This window comes from Dreissena polymorpha, chromosome 1, assembly GCF_020536995.1.
Source record: "Dreissena polymorpha isolate Duluth1 chromosome 1, UMN_Dpol_1.0, whole genome shotgun sequence".
In the NCBI taxonomy this organism is placed as follows: Eukaryota; Metazoa; Mollusca; class Bivalvia; order Myida; family Dreissenidae; genus Dreissena; species Dreissena polymorpha.
Window position 1 is genome coordinate 137,587,866 of NC_068355.1, and position 12,684 is coordinate 137,600,549.

Consider the following 12,684-nt stretch of genomic DNA (forward strand, 5'->3'; position numbering starts at 1 on the left):
AAAGAAAATGTGTTTTTACGAATACATATCTTTCTGATAAGAGTCTTTATAACATAAAGGTATTTAATGTGTGAGTAACCTAGCTTATGCCTTCTTACATCGGATATCTGCTTCATGATTTCTTACTTTATTATTAATGTGAGTGGCGTCACGGACCGAATGGTCTTTTTTAATAGCACCATAAAAATGCTGTTAAATTTAAATGTGATTTGATAACTTCCAGGTATAGCATAACGGGTCTGTATGTTAATTCCTTTTTATTTCCTCTGCCCTTTTTTCACAAATCCGATCTACCACATGTTTTTTTTTCTACAAAGTATACTTTAAAATATAGTTTCAATAAATTGTCTAACCAGAACAGCCATTGTGGTTAATTTTTCATGAATTCATACGATTGCGAGTACAGTTTCATAGATGGATAGAACGTTGAAGACGCGCAATACACATGAAACGGTACTGACAGAGACTTTAAGCTTTAATGGTTATAGTTCAAATATGGAGACTTGAAACATGTCCTGAACTTATTAGTAAAGTATAGCGCTTTGATGCGGCTTCAAATGGACTTGTTTGTTAAAAATTATTGGCTTTTAGATGAGTGTATGTCTCCTCAGATCATAAAATACCTTGCAAATAATTACTTTAAAATACCTTGAGTTTTCTATCGATGTTTGCTCATATTTATTTTTTTAATAATGCAACTTTAATGAGTTGATGCATATATGTTTTCATTTCTGTGTAAAAGTATAAGTTATAATACTTTAAGTTCCATAACATATCATTCGGCCTGATCCCATCTCTTAAACATGTTATCATTTTGAGCCAGTTTACACTTGAGGACAGCATTCTTCAAACCTATATAACATCAACGTCGTTAACTCGTTTGTAAGTGTCTGTGGAGAAGTCCTCTACCCCAATATGTGATGAATTAGATAAAGCGATGATGAAAATCCTATGTCGAAATAATGTCATTCGTCGTATTATCAAATAATTTTTGCAATGAAGGTACTGTTATCTCATAATAATATCATCCAATGTCATTTTCAATATATTTCGGTTCCATTGATTCAGGTATGCCGTTGACGTCCGTACATTTAATAAATCGTCAAATTACACTTCGTCAATACTGAATGCCGCTGTGATCAGGACCTTACGCATCTTATGAAACAATCATATTGATACGCTGAAACAAGATCTGGACGTCACAACAAAACGATATGGAAGGTTTTCGGAGGGTATGCATTATCCGGACATTAACTAGCCGATCATCTTTACAACAAAAATTCGTTTCTTATCAGGCACAAAGCCACAGTCTTAGTCCATTAAACGCAGTTGTCAATTCTGCTACTGATTGAATATAATAGTATAGTTATATTTTTTGTTTGATGACGACTCATAGCTGATCGCCTAAAAAACTCACTGTTGCGCTAGAGACCAAAACGCAAAGGAATGACCTGAATATCGGAAGTGTGCATGATGAGCGTTTTTGATATCGCAATACGGTCGATAAGGATGATCGGTCGTAACAAGACAATACGGTCGATAGGGATGATCGGTCGTGAAAAGGCAAAACGGTCAATGAGATGATCGGTCGTAACAAGGCGATACGGTCAATAGGGATGATGCGTCATACCAAAGACTGCACATATGAAGGTGTTGAAAGCGCAACTGTCAATTAACCATTGTATGCAGTCCTAAGGAACTTCAAAGGGCCCTCGGTCGTAACCGTCCCCAACATTTTATGTTCCGTCGTCATTTTGTGTCTGCATCCATAACAAACATTCTTACGACCGTATATCCAGGACGTCGTGGTCAGTATGCGAACTTATGCATTGGGCGGGGTGGGGTTTGGATTTGGGGACCGACCGAGACGCCTAAAACGCATTCAGGAGGCCAGTCAGTTTTGCATGGCCATTGTTAAATAAATAAAATATGGGACTGATGGAGACGCTTAAAAACGCATTCAGGAGACCATTCTGTTTTGCATGGCCATCTTTAGATAAATTAAATATTATTGCTAAATTTATATAGCCTTACAAATGGATTCAATGAAATGCAAATACATAGCTAACGATGTAATTAATCCTGTGTTATTGTAGTCGGGCTTTTGTTTGATTACAATTCGTTATCCCTCGTTGTTAAATAAGCTAATTATTCTCATGTAAATATTTGTGTGACCCTGTTTTAATATTTCGTTGCAGCCAGCCATATGCTCAATAGAGGTGATCTATGACTTAATATGTTGAGGTTATGTATACTCACAAGACCATTACTATAACGACTCCACGGGACTTCTTAATCATATTATGACGGACTGAGCCTAGTTCTTGAAGCAGCACGTTAGGTTGCCAATGTATTAAACACTGTACAGTGTGTTATAAAACGGAATATAGTTCTCACCGGTGATAAATTGATATACTGTTACTATATTCACCATTGAACATTTTAATAACGACTTCAAGTTACGGCTAATAACGATAATGAGGGATTTAGCTTAGTTCTTGGAGCAACATGCTAAGCTGCCAAGTAATAAAACATTGTAGCAGACTGATTTCGTGTTCACAACATTTATACTCTCAGTCACCATCTGCAATATTTATTTGGGGCGATATCACCAGAGAGAATAGTCCAAGTCAAAGGGGCATGCATTCAGATTGGGTAACATTATATTAAAACTTTGTTCCATATGACAGACAGAGTCTTACCTCGTTTTGTTGTAATTACTTTTGCGCATTTATCGTTTATGAAGGAAGATACTTTTTGAGAAATGTGTTCAATTATGGACACGATCGTCTGATTAATTAAACAACAGTAGCCTGAGGGTTTGAAATATCCATTTCAACTTTTCAACCATTCAAAGACTATTTGCTGTACTTCGACAAATCAATCCAAATTATAATTAAGTGTAAAATCTGTGTATTTTGTTAATTATTGATACATATTCGGAATGTATAGAAAAATAATCTGTGACATGAAAAACTGAAGAAGTATATACGCATGAATGCAATTTCAATCACTTTTTATACAGAACACAGATCTTCTTAAATTAAAACTAAAACATGTGAATTGACATCAATCGTGTAATCCCTGAATATATATCGATTAGCGAGTTTTATGAAGGCTGACATGTTGACATTTAAACAAGATTTTTTCTATAACGTCAAGTGAAAATAATTGTGTTAGGCTGTGTTAGTTCATGATAGGTAAACTTAAACTTCGTTACAAATTACACTGATATTTCTACATGTCTTGATTTCGCAGATCTCTGTGATCAAGAAGAAATCTTCTAAAAATCTGTACCGAGTTATTATTATTTGATAAAAATCTCAAATATGAACGTAAAAGTAAAATAGAAAGCAACATACAACTTCGACAGTCTTCATTTCTAGACCTGTCATATCTAATTCTGAACATCTGCCAAAATCTAAGTTAAAAATTGTTGGACTCGTTTTGGGAAAAGGTGGTTTTGGCAATGGGAATCCAACCTAATAACTGCTATAAAATCAGCAAACTATGGCCTTCAATATAAAATACTAAAGTCTTATTCTTTTGGGCATGCCATATAAATAAATAAATTAATAAATATAGATATATATATATTATCAGTATGTTTACTTGATGAAAGATATTTGCAATTTCATCAATGGCGACGTCATCATAATACAAATTCATTAACAACATTCTTGCATCATCTTGCGTTAAAAATACTTTATAATGATGTTCAAATTTATTTCAATACCCCAAAATGAAAATTGCATTCTAAAGAAAAATTTACATTAAATAGATGTTAGGCGTTCCTTTTTTGCAATTTATATTTAGTTTGGAATATCTGGGACACGAATATTTATATAAAAAATGCTTTTCAAAGAGTGTATTATATATGCAGTTAAACATTTGCGTAAGAGACCACTTTTGGTTACTCCCTTAAGTGGTCTCTAAATACAAGATTGACTGCATGTGGAATACATTTTGCATATTAATTTGTGACATTTAAATGTATTCTGCGCTTTTAGTCTTTTTTTTTGTATTGCAACCTAGTGTGTAATATTTGGATGATATGTTTACTGCTTATTGTGTTTGCAAAAATATAGAAATGACACCTTCCTTTGGATATCACTTACAATGAAAATGACATAGTCAAACGATGTATATTGGAAATTCATCATAACAATATTTCAGAAACTTCCGGGTCGAAACTAATTTGGGCAATCACGCGTTTGATATTCCAATAAAATAGAATGCAAATACAATTACGTCGAGTTCTCTGTAACCACCATTATGGACCATATCACTGCGTATGAGTGCTAATATGGTAGCAGGTCCAGACATTCCAGAACAGATGGCCATTTATGCTAATGTCATCCAATGGATGTAAGTAATCTGTCGTTCAAATAACATTACTGACGACGCTGATATACATGTATACCCTTATGTCGCACAATTGCTGTAAGCGGTGAGTAGTGCGAATGACATAACTGATGACATTAATTACATAAAAGAACTTCATAACCTATGAATATCAGTTGACAGCATGAAATCTGTTTAAAATGCATGACATGTGATTTTAATTGTTTTAACATACAGTGAATAAATATGTTTTATTCAATGAGAGGTACTAAATTTAAATAAAGGTGTTTAGTTCCGAGTCGGTGTATGTTCACTAGAGAAAGATCAAATTAGTTTGTTTATGTACAGTATTTGCAGTGGATAGATTGTCACTTGGATAACTAATGAATGCCATTTCAGTCCGGCAAATGGACATGATCAGAAAACCGCGGTATATGTATTACTTAGCATTGCTTGATTTCCGTTTTTTTCCAGTTAAACATTGCCCATTATGTTAACGTTTGCAGAAAACGCGTCAGTAAATAGAAACATGAAATGCTCTTTCCTCACGCTTGCACAATATAGGAGAAACATAACAACGATTTATTTAGGCTTATGGTTTATATATGTAAACAAATTACTAACAAATTTGAACTGCGATTTACGAATTCGGTTGCGAATGTTTGACCAATACTCTACAATATATCGACAAACATGTTGTTTCGCGTCCACAGACAACTTAATGTAGCACATTCAGTCAGAACGCAGGGTGCCGTTATAGGAAATGTGTAAATGTAAGGAATGGAGCTTTGATGCCAAAATTAGCGTTATTGAAAACATTTAAGAATTTAAAAAGTAAAGGTTTCAATTAGATTGTTATTTTAGGGAATTAGCCATTCATTCTCGACGATAGGGAAGGTCCACGTCGTTATATTACCATGTAAGCTAGGGACAATTTTCATTTCTTCTGGCATATACTTTTCAATGTAATTGTCAGCAAACCTTTAATTTTAAACATGCTATTTTCAGGAAATGTCTTGAAATAAAACACCATTTAATCACCACGATATTATTAGTTAAAAATCCCGATAAAAAAGGCAAAAAAACGGTTGAAAATCGTTACGGCGAATATCACATCTGATGCCAATTACAGTTGTTTCAAAATTTGCGGGAAAAAGGAAATGCCTACTATATAGTACTCTTAGTTTATAAATTTGTGTGAGCGAATACTTTATTTTATATTGTCGTTGATATCATGCAACGTTATGTCGTTATTAATTTCATCGTTAATTTATAGTAAATGTTGTTTTAAACGTTATATAGTAATAACTCTTACTTTCCCGATTTTCAAACCCAAGGCCTTATAACTTGAACTCATGTGTTATTCAAATTACATTATGATTATACGCATAATGAACGACGGACATTGTGGCACACTAAACCTTTGCAGCAAAATCAAGTTGTTTTTAGTCTACGCGTCGCACTGACTTGCAAATTAATGATTTTTCTTAAATATTTGCTTTTTGAAGGTTCGTTTATTTGTTCCAAGTATATTTATCTGCTATAAGAATGCAAGTAGGTAACAATCTTAAGTTTCGAAATCAACTTACTAGTTAGTATTACTCATCTGACGAGTTCGCATCAAAAAGACATATGGTTCAAGAATACTGTTCAAGATAAGTTAAAATAAGACATGTGTAGGCAGTAAATAAAAGCTATACACATATTTCCAATGCGAATGCTCTGTTTATAAGCTTACACACGTTGGTATATGGTTGTAACTTTATATAAAACATAATAAAAACTTAAGTGGCCATTTGTTTGTATTATTAACTCAACAATAGCAATTTCGGGCGGAAAAGGTTCTTTATGAATCTATTTATATTTGAAATAATAACGATGCTAAATGTCGTATATAAATTATCTGCCACTATAGCTTTATACATAAGCGTAATTAATGAAAGAAAAAAAGGAAATAATATAAATATATTTTTTTCATAATTTTGCGTTTGAAAAAAAAATCAAAGGACAAATAAAATGGAGTGGCAAAGCAGTTGGTACGTAATGAAGACTTGTGGCTCAGTTTAGTTGTTTTTAAATCTGTATTTGTCATTTTGAGGAATGCTTTTTTTTTTTGAAGCAGTGTCTGCATCTGCATTAATGATTGTATTTGCAAATCATTTAAGACAAATATAGGATCGTGATTTCTAGATAAATAAGCCATCGAACGTGTGTAAATAATAGCCATACCCAAAGTTATAAGAATGGCAGAATTCATCACGTTCTGAATTTGGACTTCATGCTTAACAAATATTGGTATTATGCCTTTGATGGATTGGATGTACTTTCATTACCATACTGTGACAAACTGAATATTGCTTGCACGAACATCAATCATCGAAAACATTTGAGTTTTAATCAGAAATACCCATACACAGAGTAAAGCTTCTTTTACTCAAGCATGTATTCTGCAAATATACGGTAACTATAACAAATATCTTTGTGTGAGCGTTTTATTCAAGCATGTATACTGAATATCTACGGTAACTAAAAGAAATACCTTTGTATGAGCGAAAGCGTTCATAGTTCAGTTAAAAATTGCACTCTTGAACTCGATCATCGACCAATCGAGCACAGGCAATCATGAACAACAATGTTTCAGATATTCTCTGACAGTTAAGTTATTATTTCCAACGTAAGATACGGAAATATGACACAGCGGGGTATCACGCGACCAAAAACATAACCAAACTAACCAAAATGGCTAAACCAACACTCGGTTAAGGACGAACATCTGAGGTATTCTCACATCTCCAAAGGCTGTTACAAGCGAGGTAGCCCATGGAAACATATGGTATTTTGGTATTTTCTGAGAAGTTTTGGTTTTGTCAAACACACAATAATCATCTAGAGATAATATCGAACATCGTACTAACAAGTTTTATGTACATTATATTGCTTTAAACGACGGTAATAAACTCATAAGCAACACTTTTTGTGTGAATAAATTGTTACTGTGTCGCTCACAAAATGATGCATTATGATTCACCCTTCTAAAAGAACACAAACGATGTTGTTAGACAAATAGACCATAAATATTAAGCCAAGATTTCACAAATACATTAAACAACTATAACATACAAATATGTCTCTTTCAAACCGAACGATCGTTGACTCATTTTATTTTCAATTTATTGTTTAAATTGTTTTGTATAGTTTTGTTTAGTATCTTGTAAAGCAAAATGTTAATCAGAGACATGATGTGTGCATGGTTGAATCATGTTAGTGTGGTAAATATAGGTTTTTAAAATGTCGGACGCGGTCCATTTTACAAATTCTTTGATAAAAAATATTCAAATCATGAGAACAATCTATTGAGAAATTCGAATAAAAGAACAACAAATGATTTTGTTTAAATTGAAATGGTTCGGAACGTATAATAGTACTTTTTGTTGGTAAATTGTTGAATTTATGAAATATTTCAAATTTGGATAGTGGACACCATACTTCAAAAAAAGCCTTCAAAATTACGTGTCCAACTCATGGTGGTTAAAGTAGAACACTTCATGACCAACTTTGAATTTGAATAATCACAAAACAAGGAAATAATCGTAGTTGTGGTTACACATATTTTGACTTCGTGGAGTGCGTATAATCAATTTCTTTATTCTCATAGAGGGCAGATATAACCTATGCAACACAGTTTTGTTAACCATAAAATGCGTCTGGTTATGGTTAAGTTCTTAAGTGGACCATTTTTGCTTTTAATAGGACACTCAAGACAAATGTGCAGGTTATAAATCGCCTGAACGTTCTTTTATGTAAATGCATCATCTGAACAGCTTCGATGCCCACACGAGGTTGAAAAAAAAATGAATAGAAAGATGAAAATCATGAAGAACAATATTATGATTGTTGTTTGTTTTCAAGGGTTTATAAAAATATGGTTCGATATGTTTAACATATATTTTCAATATAAACATATTCATTAAAAAAATTACACTGACGTTTATCCTTTATTCAGGCAATTAAAAAATATCAACGTCTTGTCCTTAAATGTCATACTAAAAAACAACACATTCAGAATTAATGACGCTGTGCTTGTGTTGAACATAATCTATGGATTAGTGCTGTAACATAACGTACATTTTGGAAATTATTGAATTTATATAAAATAATCGACATTTGTACCAATTTTAATACAATCTTAAATAGACAGTCACTTAGATCAACTTTTCAGTAGCCTCGGGTTATCAAACGTCAATAAGTACCAGGCACGAATATTTGCTTACCTTATGCGCCATTCTTCCGTCAATTCCGTATGTATTCGTTATGTGTCCGTTGCAAACGTCATATTTACGTTGCAGACACGTGATTTCACACGACCAATCAGAATTGCACACGTAGCAATCAAAGCTTTCGTTGTTTATATCTATATTAATAAGATAGTGAAAGGGCGCAGCCGAAAATAAAAGGCGCATTATTGCTTGCTGTAATGGGCAGGGGCCTGTTGTGGGTCTTTGCTTTTAATCTCGAATTTGACAAACATTTGGAAACGTTGTGTTGTGTTAATAAGCAGAAATACAACGTATAGAAATCAGAATTGAACTTTGTCCACGTTTATTGTGTTATTGCGTTTTCCGTCAACTACGTTACAGTGCGAGTGAATCTTCATTTTTGTTTGTTTAAAAATATGTCATTTTCATTCATTCTAACATAAGTTTTATTTAAAACTGTTCGAAAATTATATTTAACATGTAAAAAGAAGTCGACCTTTAAAGTGTAATACCTCTATTGTACTTCTGACTTTGATAAACATTTGATATTTTACAATTTAGATTTCTGCATTTCATCACGACATGTTACGTTTCATTGTTCGTTAACTTATGTTTCATATTTACTTATTTCATACATGGTTTCATACTCTTATATAAGTTTTTTGTTTAAATAATAATAATCTTATAGTCTCATATTAACGCAAAATCAGTAACAGGGTGACCTATTGTTTTTTATTTACAAATATTTTGCTCTCTATCAGAGCCTCTCTCCTCTATCGCGCGAGCGCGCTCGCGCTCTCGCTTCTCGCTTCTCGCGCGCTGCGCCGCTCTTCGCAGCCGCTCGGCTCTCCGCTCTCGCGCGCTCTCTCTCTCTCTCGAGATAGAGATATATATGAGATAGAGAGATAAGAAGGGCGGGCTCGCCTCTCTCTCTCTCTCTCTCTCTATATATAATATATATATATAATATATAATATATATATATATATATATATATATAAGGCTTTTAATTAAGTATACTAAACAACCAGTTTTTATTACATGCTTGTCGCTTTTGGCAAAAAAGACTGATTTGTTTGAAGGGTTGAGGGGGGAGATTGCATCTTTGTAACAGCATAATGCAAAAGAGACTTCATATGTAGGAAAATCATCCCAAAAAGCATGTTAAAAAATATGCTTGACAAAATCATGCGTTAAAGATGTAAATCACATTATGATCGGCGCAAGCCGATATGCGTCAACGCTGATTTAGAGGAATATCTGATAAATCAAAGCGGTAAGTTTAAAATTGCGAATCGATGACTTGACTCAATTGATAACCTCATTTTCAAATATTCATATTGTTAGCCAATTTAAACGTTGATGCAGGTACGTGCATTATTTTGTAACGATTCAAACAAAACGCGCTTATTAATTTTAATACTAGTTACGGTTCGATGCTGTCGTTAAATAAAAGTAGCAAATGTACGACACATTATGACTGTATAGCTACTACATGGTACAATGTGTGGAAACTCTTAGAGTACCAATACTTGTATAAATACACTTCCGAATGCACTTTCCTCATACAATTCTTTCCGTACACTTGTATTTTGTTGCAACCAGCACACACTATTGACATTTTCTTTGCTGATTTAGAATGTGTTTATTGAAGACCATACAATGTCCGCTCCAAATCCGTGCAAACTATAAACGAATACACATTCGCATGCAATCAATCAATGACACCGTTGCTGTTATAGTCTGGAGCAAAATTAATAACAATACTTCGTTATGGCATGTTATAGCTTGAGAGGGCGCCTGTTGAAGGTCCTACATTGCCGCCGAATGCTGATCTTCGTGTGCGTCCTTATCGTCCTCGAGTGTCTGTGTGTCATGGCGGAACTTATGATTGATCTTCATAGTCTTAGAGGTAACCCTGAGTGTATAAATACTATTACGTCTTTAATATCATTACTTTACTGTCATCTGCATATGGATGCCTAAGCACACTATTCGAATATACTCTTCGAATATACATGCACTAGTATATGATCAATACAGTATATAAAATAATACCTTACGCAGTTTTGTCGATATTTTTGTTCCTCAAACATTAAGACCATACCCTTTTCCCGAATCATGAAAAAGATCAGTAGTTCGATAAAAAATATAACTTTTAACTATTAGTTAAACATTTGTAAGTTTCCTGAGAGGTTTCCTCCATCTTTAAAGTAGTGCCTACCCACAGGTTATTTAAGAAGCAATAAAAGGGGGCACCAGGAAGTTGCCCTGGGGCCGTATTCCAGTAGGTTCTTAAGTTTAAAAGTAACTTAAGTTGAAATATTGCGCAATATGTTTTCTTATCTCCACCATTTTTTCTTTTAACATAAGATTTCACTTAAGTAAAATTCTTGTAGCTTAATAAATTAATACATTTCTTTACCATGTGTATTTTTTCCCATATATTTAAAATTAAGTTAACTTCCTTTTACTCTTAAAGCAATTTCTTAAAGAGAAATACTAAGCGTCTCATTTTTTTACATTTCAAATTTAACTTTAGAAATTTATTTAAGAAATTTCTTAACTTAAGTGAAAACTTAAGAAGCTACTGGAATACGGCCCCTGGTATTGATTACCAGCTTGTCGATGTCAGGTGACATAGACCATAATAAAACCTCCCATTACCCGAACAATATATTAGATATTTAAATAGTTGATAATAGAGAGCGATGCGATGTTTATGTGTCACGTGTTGCATCAGAGTCTAGTCAATAGTGCATACTCAATAGACAGAACATTAACCAATACCCAACCATCATATTGCTATGTATTATGCATATATTTTTGTGAATAAAAACGATGCATCTGTACATGTTTACAGTGCAATATTAAATAACGCACGACCTTTTATTGATATAGGGTTTTAACCGATAATGGACTTTTTTATTGCTCGCATGAGTGCATTGGCCTTATGTTTAAGTGCTTGCTTTTTAAAATAACATAAAACCCCGTAAAGGTCTGTATTAATAAATTGCTCAGTGCAGGTATTAACTTTTTCTTTATCTAAACTTGCTTTGCTTTGTTTTCATTTTCACGGAAATGAGAATGGGATCACCGTTATAAAAGGTTTGATTATAACCCACATTTTTAAATAGAGCATTATTACAAAAAGGGCAGATATCCACATTAAATGTGTATTGATGTTTTACGGAGCAGCTAACATAACGATGGCTCAAGTGATCACTCTGCTTCATGTCTATTTAATTTCCATCGCATGCATTATTCCTGAATTTGATTCGAGCCAACGTTAACATATATTATACCAGAGAGACTCTAGCCTAATCCTTTGGACTTAAATGCAGGGCCAACAAAATAACAAAACAAAAGGGCAATTATATAAACATATCTTTATATCCTAGTCATCATGTAAGGAAAAACCGTCTAAGCTGTTGTCATTTTAAAATATTGCTTGATATCCGAACCACTTGGCAGACTTTTTGTGAATTGGTATTCACTTTTTAATGTGCATGGTTATTTTTCTGACCAGAGTTATATTACAGCCGCCAAATAGAACTTCTTTTACATTATGTTCAGTTATCGAAGCTAAACATGACTATTTTTTTCTAATATAAAACGCCAATTTGATTATGCTTCTCGTTTAATTAAAACGACAATCAATTAAATAAAACACATACTGACAGCATAAAACCCTGTTATAACGATATGCATTCTGTATTTAATTGAAAGGCTGAAGTAATGAACTGCCCAATGTCAATGTTTCAGTCAGATTTGATCATGAGGAGTTGGAGATCAAGAAGTTAATTAATGAAATACGCTCTGACGCATCGCAAGGTCTGCAGGATATCCAGTCAACCACCGACCTTCTAAAATATCTTCGCACCAGGTCCCTTACAGAAAAGAACACTAACCGTAGTGCGTGTGAAATCGAAACGAGAACTACACGTTCCCTATCGACTCCGGAGCTTTTCAGCGGTGGGCGCGCACATTCTACAGTAGAAGTATTGCGACGACCAGGATTTCATAATCGCACTGACGTATCAGATAAACACGAGATGAAAGGGCCTTATTACCGCTCTCTTAG